Below are 13,629 nucleotides of genomic sequence, written 5' to 3' on the forward strand. Positions count from 1 at the left end.
TCTGATACTTCAGAAATGTAATAAAATGCATCTGTGATGTCCTGTTTTATATATCGTGTGCAATACAGTACATCAATTGATGTTAGGTTTGTTAGAAAAATTCAATATCAAGTGGCAATACTTATGCATGTACAGTATGCCCATTCCTTAGTATCTATGGCCAGCCTAAAGTGAACCTTTGCTTTGCCCATGCCAAACAAAGCAACAGGTTTACTTAAAGCCCATCAACAGAACACCTTTATACAGTATGTGATGAAACTCTGACCTATCACAACTGTTGTGTTAAATTTTGGAAAATAATTTCTTCAAATGTATTGTAGAATTTTCGAGTCTTCTAAGCAGCATGTACAGGCGTGCACAAAAATGATTATTTCTGGGCAGGGAGGGATGGACTGTACAGCTACATGATATCGTATGTACTCTCCAGCGCCTCAGGATATGCACAGCCAAAAGGGAAGCCAAGGGTACCAGGACAGCGACAACCAAAGGAAATGCTTCAGGGGTGCAGCCCTCCTCAGACGGGGAAATCAGCCACTGGATAGAGAGAAAACAGGAGGCGCACACACCTAGTGCATTATCCAAGGTTTATTGTAGGAGTGAAAGAATAATAAAAACATACTCACAGACGAAGCATGTATCTAAAAAGCATAGAAAAATGGCCACAACGGCAGGCAAGGTGTTCTCACTGTCAGTGCGGTCAAATGGCTGACGCGTTTCGGGGATGAATCCCTTTCCTCAGAGCTGATGACCAACCTGTATGGAGGTCAAGTAGTAAATAACCAGGGCTTGATGCCTTGGGAGCAAAGCTCCACCTCCTCTACTTGTTATAAGATGAGGGGTTGGAGGGGGTTATTTAAAGTGCAATCTTTTGTAGTTTTTATAAACGCATATACATACATATATACACATGCATATACACATATACAAAGATACATACATGCACTAAGAGACAAAGCAAATAAAAAAGTATTAAAAATACATGAATATAGCACCTGCAAATGTAGATAAATAAAAAAAAAAAGGCATCAACAGCAAGGCTCTTACTTTCCATTCATCATACATCAGCATCAGAGGTATCTACACCATATTCATATGTCTCATCCATTCACTTAACCATTGCCTCCTAAAGGGGAGAATTTAACAACCTTAATCTCTTTTAATGTAACATTACTGGTTACTAGCTACTCGGGAACCTAGTGTTGTCACATAGGGCTGGGAGAGTGTCACAACTTGGAGTTGGTCAAGGAAAGTAATATATGCAGATGGGAAGGGGGCAGTTAAATTAACCTGTTACTTTAACCGCACTGGAAAAACACAGGTTCACTTTGTAGTGACTATATACCCATCAAAAATGCAGTAATTCTGGGAAGGGGAAATATGTGACATGCCCCCTGCCTCCTATAATACTGCACATCCCTCAACAGCCAGTCACCAAGCCTGAAGGCTGTCTTGTGGTAAATGGTGAACAAAGGGAGGAGACATACAAAACATTATGCTTTCAAAATGATTGCATGTTCATAGGATTTTAGGGATCTGCAATGGCAGATCATGGAGGGGAGGCAGTTCAGAGAAGGCAGGTTCAGGCATCAAAGATACCTACTGTACAGTCCTTTATGTTAGACTGATTTTTTAGGATTTGAGAAGTGAGAACTAAGAAAAAGGAATGCATCAGTGAAGATTTCAATGGGTCATGGTTGTGATGACCAAGTTGTACAATGGTGTACTTCCCCTTCAATGTCTGAAATCTCCACATTAACATGCACACTGTAGCAACACAAATCTGTTCAAAGTTCACCCTCAGTTTACGTATATTTGGACAGGCATGTCCTACTTTAAGTTACAAATGCCTTCCTCAGGATCACAAAATAGGGCTAATCCTAATAAAATTAGATGTTCAGTAAGGATATAATTGTTAAGCAGGGCCTACAAGTATTGAAATTCACACAGTTAAGCAGGAAATGGACAAATTTCAATGCGTGTGTTCCATTCTCTGTTCTAATGACCTGCTTCTGTCAAACAGTCTTGCTGGAAAACCAATGGCTGAAGCACTGATCTGTGTTTGAGTAACATGTCCATGTTTTGCAAGTGTATGACTGGAGGCAGGCAACCAGAAAATGCACAAAAAAATAATAAAAAATGCATTTGTGAGGGACCTCCTTGCCCATGCAAATGGGGGTACTGTTATAGTGCAGTGACAGAATGAGGTCCCGCCATGCACCAGCATGGACCTCATGCGTGCACACAGCTAACTCCTTTGTACTCCCAACCCATGCAGCTGGATACATGAGGTCTCTGTACCATGGGTTTGGTCCCAGAACTCCTCTGTTTGGGAAATCGACCACTAGGGAGAGAGGTGGACTACAGACTCCCCCTCGCTACCTGTCACCCGAGCCTGGTACTGCTCCTTGATGTCTGGATGTGTTACCTGCTCACCAGTTCATGGTTACCTGTGGCAACTACCCTCCTCCATCTCTCTTTTGTCTAGTTAAACCCCATTGACAAACTTCCTCTTCTACCCGATGTCTGCTTTACAGATCATGTTCTTCTAGATATGCCATGTACCTAAATGAACCCCTTTGAGTAAATTCAGACCAGACTTTTGAGCAGTTTAAGAAACCTTACTAAATGCTTCTGCAACATTACAGATCAAAGTGCAAACTCAGTCCACCTCACTAACTTAGCTGTGGCTTCCTATTGGTGGTTTCTCAGGCAGGAGTTTGCAGGTTGCTGTGGGCTACTTCCTGTCATGGACCTTGGGCCTTGCTCCCATGTGATCCCTTCCAGAACTCTAGACTGCTGGCTCTCTCTGGACCCAGCTTTCCTCCTATGTACATGTATATAAAGCCAGGAAAACTGGCAAGCCCAGAGTTAATCCTTCCCTGCTTGGGCAGCCCAAAAACCCTCTAATAACAGCCCGATTTTCAGGCACCTGCCTACATGCATATGCATTTTACTGCATTTTTTTTAACAAAGCAGTGTGAAAGGGCCCTAAGGATCATTACTTCGTTGAAACTACAGTGTAATTGTGTTGTGATTTTGTAAAGGGGTCAGTTTTCTCTTTGGAGCTCTTCATGGTTCTCTTTAATGGAGAGGCCATTGCTCCTCTTATAAGGGTGGGCATATTTCCACAACCCCACTTACACATACCCTTATCCAATGTTGCAACATTAGCCTCTCCTCCCTTTACAGCTGTAACATAAAGCCATCTTTAGTTCTGTTGGTACATTGCCCGGTTAGGTAAGTAAAACATCTGGGGGTTGCATTAACTATTTTAAGGTAATGAAGGGATATGGGGTCAGGGTGGATTGCAATGTCCAAGAGCATAGGCTATGGAGCTGAATCGAAGCGAGGGGACAAATGTTAGCTGCCAGTGTTGTAGTAGAAATATTTTAAAGGTACAATGGACAGAGGCTCCATTCCTTCATCCAGGCATTAGTTCACTCCAATACTTTCTTTGATGATCTGCAAACTATTGTTATTTACCAGCTTGTATTATCGAAAAGCATTTCTCCAACACACCCACTGCAGACGCCTAACTTGTTGTATCAGTCAGTAAATAAGACTCAAAGCCCTCAATAAGATTCTATTTTGCCTTGAAAGTTTGTTTCTGATTGGAGATAGTGTAGGCAAAGATATACAATACAGGCTTCAGGAGGCAGACCCACCCACCACACACGTGAATAGCTTAAAATCTTGCTGCTGTGGATTACACAGAACTCATATTATGCTTTACTAAATAGAAACTGTATAAAGGTTTAGGCCAACTTTTTTAAGGGTATAACTGTTTTAATTTATTTTACTATATATATGCAATTTTAGTTTTACAAATAAACATTTAATACATGACTGTTTTTTTGGCTTCACTTTCTGTGCCATTGACGCAACAGGAAATCTCTACAAAGTGAGGACATTACCTTTGTTATCACTGGAACAAGTGCCTCTATAGGTAGATTTCCCTACTATTCTTCTTCTGGTGACAATTTTGGATTTTTTTTTTACTTGACAGTGGTCACCAAGGTAAACAGAGAAAGTGAATCTCTCCAGTGGGGAGTCAGACATCAATGAAAACCTAACCCCTCAACACTCTCTCCAAAATCAAGAAAAAAGTTTTGACTTCATATACACTCCTTCAAAGGAGAAGTATGGGCTTATGAAAAAATTACTCAACCCTATGCTGAAGCTGTCCAACATTGGCTCTAAGACCAAGAACTGAACAATCACAATACTTCTGATGGCTCATATCTTGGCCTGCTCACTGTAGTTCTGGGCTGCAAATGGGATAGGCGCAGTTGATTCCAGCTCTGAACCATGGGCAGTGGAGCCAGTTGTCAATCAGGCAGTTGCAACAATGCTGCTAAGATCCTTCTAGAGCAGTGATTTCCAAACTGTGGACTGGGGGCCGAATGCTACCCTTTGCTTGCCTTTATCCAGCCCTTGAGAAACTATTTCTCCCACTAACACCAAAGATGTGTTGGTATTCCTCCACAGACACCAGTGATGAAGCACTATTCCTTTACTGACACCATCGATGGGGTACCATTCTTTTCACTACCATTTTCCACTCCCACAGACCACAGTCCGGTCCCCCTAAAGCCTAAAGGGCAGTAAACTGGCCCTTTGTTTAGAAAGTTTGGAGGCCTCTGTTTTAGAGCTTGAAGCAGCTCTGCTCCATCAGCTGATAATGAGCAATTGCCCACTGTAAGCTGGGTTAAAGAGTACAAATGTAAGCACACTCCTGTGATCTACAAGAGAAGTACAGCCCAAAAAGCTTTGGCCATACTTCTCTTTTAACTATATTACATGGTAGTTTCTGAAACAGACTTTGCATGAACTAGAATCTCTCTTTCCCAGCTTTGACATGTCCTGGGGTCATAGGAGGTGTATGCAGTTTGATCTCGGTGATAGTGTCTGTACTTGGACAACACACTGGGAAATAGCAGCTGCAACAGATAGATGTGTAGTTACCACTTCACAAAATATTCACATATGGTTACTTATTACTTGAAGCTTTAATGGGCACACTAATTTTTTTTAATAATAATAAAAACAAATTTTCTCAACTTTACAGCTATTAAAGGATGTTTGGTGATCTAAATGCAAGGTATGACAAAGATGCAGCCTGTAGTATCTGTATCAAGAAGAGAACAGAAAATACATGTGGCTCACTTGCTCATTCCAAGTTTAATGTCACAAACAGAAATGGATCACATTATACAGATAATAACTCTTTATAGTGGCAGCACAGGCCACATGGAAAAGCAAGTCCAATCCAAAAGTTGTCAGCAACAGGTGCATACAAAAATCTTTTTTATTGCATAAAGGAGTAAAAATATTCCATTGCAAACTAACGCTAACGTGTTTCAGTCTACAAACAGACCTTATTCATAGCTAACTTTTGTATTTACCTGTTTCCAGCACTTTTTAGATTGGACTTGTATACATAAGCAGATCGAGACTGATAGTCGGGCATGGTGAGCTTATATGCTTTAATCCTAATACATCCGATAGGTAATAGCAACCCACAAAACTGAACAAAGATAGCAGAAACCATTTGCCCCCCGCGCCGCATTGAGGGTGCGCCACTGCGGAGAGTCATAACAGTGGTATCAGAACACCTGTGACCGGCACCTCTGCAGGGATGCTGGGGATGTCAGTGCAGTGACAGCTTAACCATGTAAACAAAGAGGCAGAAAAGAAGACTTCCACCACTGGCTTCCTCTGCTGGGCTCGGCATTAGATTAGAGTTCAGTCAGAATCTGGCAGATAAGTGAGTAAAGGAAGTCTTGTTTTGCTTTGGGCACTTTGTTGACAAGTGGCAGCAGTGCTTGTCTGAGCTATCGCTGCACTGGCATCCCTCCAGATGATCCTGTCTTACATCAGTCATCAGCAAACAAGAACAGTGAGAGAGGGATGGTTCTTCTACAGGATTCCAGATGGATCAAGCAGCCATGTATTGAGCATCAGTGCCCCCTCCCCCACTGACTGGTGTAGCAATCGTGCACACAGAGATGGACGCTGACATCCATCTTGCTAAGGATCCTCCATCTTGTATCTCTCCCCCTGCAATTCCCCCCTCCATCTCTGTTGAGTGATATGTGGTCCCTGTGTGCTGGGTTCAAAAGTGCACAGGCAATCAGGCCCAGCAGGACAGCTTCATGGTTATAAACCCCAATTAGCCTGGCCCCAGTATGTCTGTGAGACTCTTGCTTGGAAAGGATCGTAAAGGCATAAACCAGTCCTTCCCTGGGCTTCAAAGACATTCCAGCTAGCCGTAAAACAAGACAACACATTTAAACCCCACTTTTCCATATATTTTTATATTTGGAGTTGGGAAATAATTACATAAAAACAAGGCATATATTCGGATAGCTCAATTTAATACAAGTCGCCTGATATCTTACACCCCCTAGTTGAAGTCTACAGGAGAGCAGAAAGCATATAGTTCTAGCTGAAATAGTAAATTATGGCATGTTTGATATCTAAACGTTCAGCAGATGATTCTGCATATTAATCTACTTGTGGATAGAATGTTACATGTACCTAGGGAAGGTTATTGCCCTGGCATAACTTGCGAGGGATTTTGGTTCTAGCCTGAGTCCCCTGCCTACAACACCCTCCCCAAATGCGGCGATTGGTTCTCTGCTTCAAGGAGACACCCTGATGAGTTCCTAGAAAAAGGGCTGTTATGCTTGGAGCAGAGAGTTGAGTTGAAGTTGAAGAAATCTCCCTTTGAACATCGGAACCAACTTGAGCGATAACAACCCTTTCGCTCTGAAACTTGATCTGCTTAACCCAGGACTTTTGGCAAGTACTCTACCTCTCTAAAACTTCTTTCTGTTATCTCTTTGCTGTGTTATTGCTCTCTGTATTTATATATATATATATATATATATAGGCTACATCTTTTCTGTAAATTTTTTTATTGCACCCTTTTGACCTTTTTAGTAATAAATCCTATTATCTGAAAAGTGTTGAACTGTTTCTAAAGCCCTTTAATGCAAACTAAGAATCCCTGTCTCTGAAGAGCGCTACTGTGTGTTGTAAAACCTCTATATATCTCTGCCTGCGGTGACAGTGGTATAAAGATGATTATTCAAACACCATAGTGTTATTGCTAATATTGGTGAATTTACTCCTACTCTGTACAAAAAGGTGGTGGTGGCAGTGTGAAGGGTTAATTGGTTAATTAACCTGACCCAGTAACAATCACTCTCAGGCTGCGGCACATAGGTTGTGGTGCATTAGCTGGAAAATCTTTGTGCAGGGTGCAGCTGAGCGTGGTATTGTTACGGTTTTAGATTGGCTAGTCCTTCGGTCACGAGTTGGTGAGAAGGGCTGGGGGTCTGATGCCACGTCCGTCACAACTGGCAGTGCCTCTACTCTACCTCCATTAAGCACCAGGATCCCCCATCTCCCCCCATTGAGCACTAGTGCCCCCCTTCCCCACTGACTGGCAGTGCTCCTCAGCTCCCCCACTAAGCATCAGTGCCACCTTGTCCCCCACTGAGCACCAGGACCCCCCATCTTCCCCAACTGAGCACCAGTGTCCCCTTCTGTCTCCCACTGAGCACAAGGACCCCCCATCTCACCCACTGAGCAACAGTGCCCCACTTGTTTCCCCACTGAGAACCAGTGCCCCCCTTGTCTCTCCCCCGAGCACCAATGCACCCCCTGCTCCCCTCCATTGAGCACCAGTACCCTCCTTGTTCCCCTACTGAGCACCAGTGCCATCTCCCCCACTGATTGTCAGTGCCCCCAACCCCCCCAATAAGCACCAGGACCCCCTATCTCCCACCACAAAGCACCAGGACCCCCCATTTCTCTTCAATAAGCACCAGTGCCCCCTTGTCCCCCCACTGAGCACCAGGACCCCCCACATATACCCAGACTGAGCACTATTTGCTCCCCTTGTGCCCCACTGAGCACCAGTACCCCCATCTCCTCCCACTAAGCACCAGTGCCTCCCATGTTCCCCCACTGAACAGCATTGCCCATTGTCTCCCTGTTGAGCACCAGTGCCCTCCATCTCCCCCCACTAAGCACAAGTGTCCCCTTGTCCCCCCACTGAGCACCAGGACCTCCCATATATCCAGACTGAGCACTAGTTGCTCCCTTTGTCCCCCCACTAAACACCAGTGCCTCCCGTGTCCCCCCACTGAACAGCAGTGCCCCTTGTCTCCCCATTGAGCACCAATGAGCCCCTTGTCTCCCCATTGAGCACCAATGACCCTCTTGTCTCCCCACTGAGCACCTGTGCCCCCCTTGCTCCCTCACTGAACACCAGTGCTTTCTTTGTCCCTCCACTGAGTACCAGTGCCCCCCATTGTCCCCCCACTGAGCACCAGTACGCCTCTTGTCCCCCCACTGATCATCAATTCCCCCCATCCCTCCACTGAGTACCAGTGCCCCCCTTGTCCCCCCCACTGAGCACCAGTACCCCTCTTGTCACTCCACTGAGCACCAGTACTCCTCTTGTCCCCCCACTGCGCACCAGTGCCCCCTTGGTACCTATAACTCACTGTGTGAACTGCCCACTTCTTTGGGACAGTTTCTGCCTTATCAGAAGTTTAAGAACTTTGGTATTTTCTCCAAAGAGGTAGAAGAAGGCAAGAGCATGCTTATGGTTCTGGCACTGGATTATCTTGGGAGTGAAAACAGCAGACAAAGTTTTCTTAACAGTTGTTCAGGACCATTTGGGCTACCATGTAGTCATTAGAATTTGGCCTGATCCAGTTTAAAACAGCTGGAGCCAGAGACTGCAATCTAATGTCTGTTAAGTACCATAAAATGGACCATCCAGTACCGAAGGAGGAAGACTGGATTAATAGAGTAAACCAGATAGGTAGAATGGAAAGATCATACCATATGTAGGAAGATAGGATGAGAGTTTATTTTAGGAGATGGGAAAAGTGGGAAAGAGCAGGATTGAAAGAAAAATATAGGAAAATATGAACTAGGATGTTAGCAAAAAATTGATAAGCCTCAAGAGATTAGAATGGGCTAGAGTCTGCAGAGGGGGAGGAGGGGGGAGGAGGGGCGGAAAGGGGGGGTAGTGGGATGGGAAAGAAAAGAGTTTTTAGTAAGGGAAAGGTAGAAATGTTATAAATGTCTATTTGTATGAGAATTTTTTCCCTTTTTGGGTTTTTGTATTAACATGAAAAATTTAATAAATATTTAAATTAAAAAAAATAAAAAAATAAAAAATGGACCCTCCAGTCTGCGTGAATACATTTCTGACATGTCATAATATACAGTAACAATAAAATAAAGGACATTTTATCATTAAAAAAGAGCAGGTCCTAAGCTACATTTAGGTGACTTTGGCTAGACTAAGATGTCATCAGTCTGCAGCAGGCAGAGGGAAGCATTTCCTCTACCTCTTCTCCCCCCAGTGATGAGACTAAAACATTGTAGCAGTCAAGAACTGCTTGGACAATGCGATTTATATTACTGTATCATCTCTTTACAAACATCTCAATCCAGGAAGACCCTGAATGATGCCTAAATAAAATGGTAGCAACCTTCAAGAGAGAAAATCAGATAAAAGCATTGTCAGGGGGAGCACTGTGATCTATGTGAGAACTAATAAATGCCTGTAGGGCTAGATTTAGAAACCTTTGGATAACATTTCAGAGGCAATTGACAGGAGGTGAGGAGGTGATGTGAGGCCTCTTCACTGCCTGTTTTAACCCCATAAATGCACGTGGTTTTGGGTCACATGCTTTGCTTTCCTATTCACTTGTGACGTATTTGGTAGTTTTTGCTGCAGGGGTGAAGCGAAGCATCTTGACCGTGGTATGTAAACACTCCTGTGTGCTGCAATTGAAGCTTAAGGGTGGCGGGTTGGGAGATGCTAAAACCACAGTTCAATCAAGCATTTTTACAGCCCCCAACTGCACGCCTAAACATACCCTAAATGTTACACCTAGATATTACTTAGCATGCATGCACTGAACATGAAAAGTATATCTAATTTTAGGATCCAATTCAACTGTCCATATGCCCTAATAACAAAATAAACTATTTTCTGGTGGCCACGGACCGATAGGGATAAAGACCTTCTCCTGTTTGTAGTCATGTAGTAAAAAAAAAATATTATTCCTCTCAATCATCCTTGACTAAAAGTTGTCATGTTTTTATTTATATAGTGACCTTTCTAAATATACTATGCTTTAGTTTTTGATCAGATCAAATCTCTTAAAAAATAAAAAAGAACCACAGATTTAGCCAAAATTGCAATATACATTTATATGACCATGATTTATATATGTAAAAATATTATACTAAAAAGGCATTTTTGTCCCTGAAGTCCTGAATGTGCACATCTGGCAACCAAAATATTTATTTGGCGGTATGGGACTTCTTTGGGAGATGAAGGTAGGGAATTATGTAAAATTTGTCATTTTGGTTACAAACTCTTACTGTGGCAGCTGATTATTTATATGTGCGATACAAAGGGATGCAGGGTTACATAGATTTTTTTTTATTACTTAAACCTGTCAGCAATGATGTGCAGAAAATAGGAGATGTCCCATGGGAATGGTATGTTAATTATGTTCTAGCTTAGTGACTAGTAGAACCAGTAAAAAAAAATCCACACCCATACACAAAAAACACATTGTTTCTTAGAAATCTGAATGGGCTTCTTATAAGGAGGCAGGTTTGATGTGAATAATGTTTCCTGGTGTATAAAGAAGGTAGGAGGCTTAGGACAGCAGAATGGTCCACAATGATGGAGATGGCACTCGGCTGAGTTTATAGGCATGGTTGTAAACAATGACATAGAAATAACAGCCCCTTGCCGTTCTATACTAGACATCTGGACATAGTATATTGCAGAAAGTATTGGGACGCCTTCCTTTACATGCACATGAACTCAGGGTCGGTGCTAGACTATTTTGCGCCCTAGGCAAGACCAGCTACTTGCCCCCCCTCTCCCCACAAAAGAAAAAAAAATAAAAACAGTAAAAAATATTAAGCAAACAAAACACTGCTAAATTTCTTTTAATTTGCAAAAATAAGTGCCATAAGATGCCACCAGCACCAATATTAAAAACAAAATCAGTGTCACGAACAGACTGTATCTGTGGCTGGCAGTGGCAGGGTGACAGTTGCAGTGAGTGGAGGATGATGGATCCACACTGACAGATCCCAGGTTGGAATTCCCCAGGCAATGGGGGGGAGATAAAATGCTGTGACAGCAGGCAGCCCAGCCCACACACAGAGAACACCTGAACTGAGCAATCCCATGCAGTGACAGATCTGACACAACACACCACCACCAACACTGGCACACATCAGCAGGCACTAGTGTCATCACTCACTGACACCAGGGCTGGTGCTAGCTTATTTTGCGCCCTAGGCAAGACCAGCTACTTGCACCCCCCCCCCCAAATAAAATAAATTAATCAAAAGATTTAAGAAGCTGTAGAAAATATTGAATCAACAAAACATGACACTGATAAATTTCTTTTAATTTGCAAAAATAAGTGCCATAAGATGCCACCAGCACCAATATAAAAGACAAAATATATATTAAGCAAATATAAATTAACTGTATTAACCAGACAGTGAAACAAAAAAAAAAGAGAGACAGTTACAAAACTCCACAGCAGTCAGCAGCCACCAGCCAGCTTGCAGTAAGGGACTGAGTCTGAGAGAAACACTGGAAGGAGTGCTACACTGACCCCAGACACCCGGCATGCTCCTCTGTCAGAGTAAAAGTACCATCATTCCCTCATCATTTCTCATGATTTCCTGTGTATGAGGAGAGGGAATTCACACAAGACGTCCATAGGCTGCACCCAGGCGCTCTTAGGTGGCAGTGCGCCCTAGGCAGCTGCCTAGTTTGCCTAGTGGAAGCACCAGCCCTGAATGACACATTGCACATGTGATAAATGGCCAGCTGGCTGGATCACACTCACGCAAAACATCAGAGTCAGACATTACCTTCCTCCACAGGCACAGCTCCGACTCTGTTGATGAATGGGAAAAGAAGGGCTTGAACCTCAGAGTGATCAGCAGCCACCAGCTGGCTTGTAGTATGGGACTGAGTCTGAAAGGAACACTGGAAGAAGCAGCAGCTCAGCTGCTACACTGGCACCAGACACCCGGAATCTTCCTCTGTCCTTTCTTCCTCCCCTCTGCTTCCCCTCCTCTCAGCTAAAGGATCATTCATGACATGGCGGTGTCCCACACAGAGAGAGTGCCCCTACGGGGCAGTGCGCCCATGTGGCTGCCTAAGTTGCCTAGTGGCAGCACAGGCCATGCTTGAACTTTAATGGCATCCCAGTCTTAGTCCGTAGGGTTCAATATTGAGTTGGACCACCCTTTTCAGCTATAACAGCTTCAACTTTTCTGGGAAGGCTGTCCACAAGGTTTAGGAGCATGTCTATGGGAAGGTTTGACCATTCTTCCAGAAGCGAATTGGTGAGGTCAGGCACTGATGTCAGATGAGAAGGCCTGGCTCGCAGTCTCCACTCTAATTCATCCCAAAGGTGCTTTATTGCGTTGAGGTCAGGACTCTGTGCACGCCAGTCAAGTTCCTTCACCCCAAACTCACTCATCCATGTCTTTATGGACCTTGCTTTGTGCACTGGTGTGCAGTCATGTTGGAACAGGAAGGGGCCATCCCCAAACTGTTCTCACAAAGTTGGGAGCATGAAATTGTCCAAAATGTCTTGGTATGCTGACACCTTAAGAGTTCCCTTCACTGCTACTAAAGGGCCAAGCCCAACCCCTGAAAAACAACCCTACACCATAATCCCCCCTCAACACCAAACTTTACATTTGGGACAATGCAGTCATGCAAATACTGTTCTCCTGGCAACTGCCAAACCCAGACACGTCTATCGGATTGCCAGACAGAGAAGCGTGATTTGTCACTCCAGGGAACATGTCTCCACTGCTCCAGAGTCCAGTGGCGGCGTGTTTTACACCACTGCATCCGACACTTTGCATTGCACTTGCTGATGTAAGTCTTAGATGCAGCTACTCAGCCATGGAAACCCATTCCATGAAGCTCTCTACGCACTGTTGTTGTGCTAATCTGAAGGCCACAGGAAGTTTGAGGGTCTTTAGCTATTGACTCTGCAGACAGTTGGCTACTTCTGTGCACTGTGCGCTTTAGCATGCGCTGACCCCGCTTAGTCATTTTACGTGGCCTACCACTTCATGGCTGAGTTGCTGTTGTTCCCAGTTGCTTCCACTTTGTTATAATACCACTAACAGTTGACCGTGGAATATTTAGTAGCAAGGAAATGTCACAGATGGACTTATTGCACAGGTGGCAACCTATCACTGTACCACACTTGCATTCACTGAACTCCTCAGAGCGATTCATTCTTTCACAAATGTTTGTAGAAGCAGTCTGCATGCCTAGGTGCTTGATCTATATACCTGTGGCCATAAAGGTGATTGGAAAACCTGAATGGAAAGATTTGGAGGGGTTTCCCAACACTTTTGGCATTATAGTGTATGTTCTTACTATACCCCCCCCCCCTTCCCCACTCACTAAAGTGCAGTAGTTACATTTTAGCCTGGGAGTATAATTTAAAAAAAAAGGCTAGCCCAAAACATGTGAAGATATAAAAAAGAAAGAGGGCAAGAAGCTTTCATGCAATACTCACC

Source organism: Staurois parvus, unplaced genomic scaffold (genome assembly GCF_062004578.1).
Source record: "Staurois parvus isolate SC_StPar_1 unplaced genomic scaffold, SC_StPar_1.0 ptg001328l, whole genome shotgun sequence".
Classification (NCBI taxonomy): Eukaryota; Metazoa; Chordata; class Amphibia; order Anura; family Ranidae; genus Staurois; species Staurois parvus.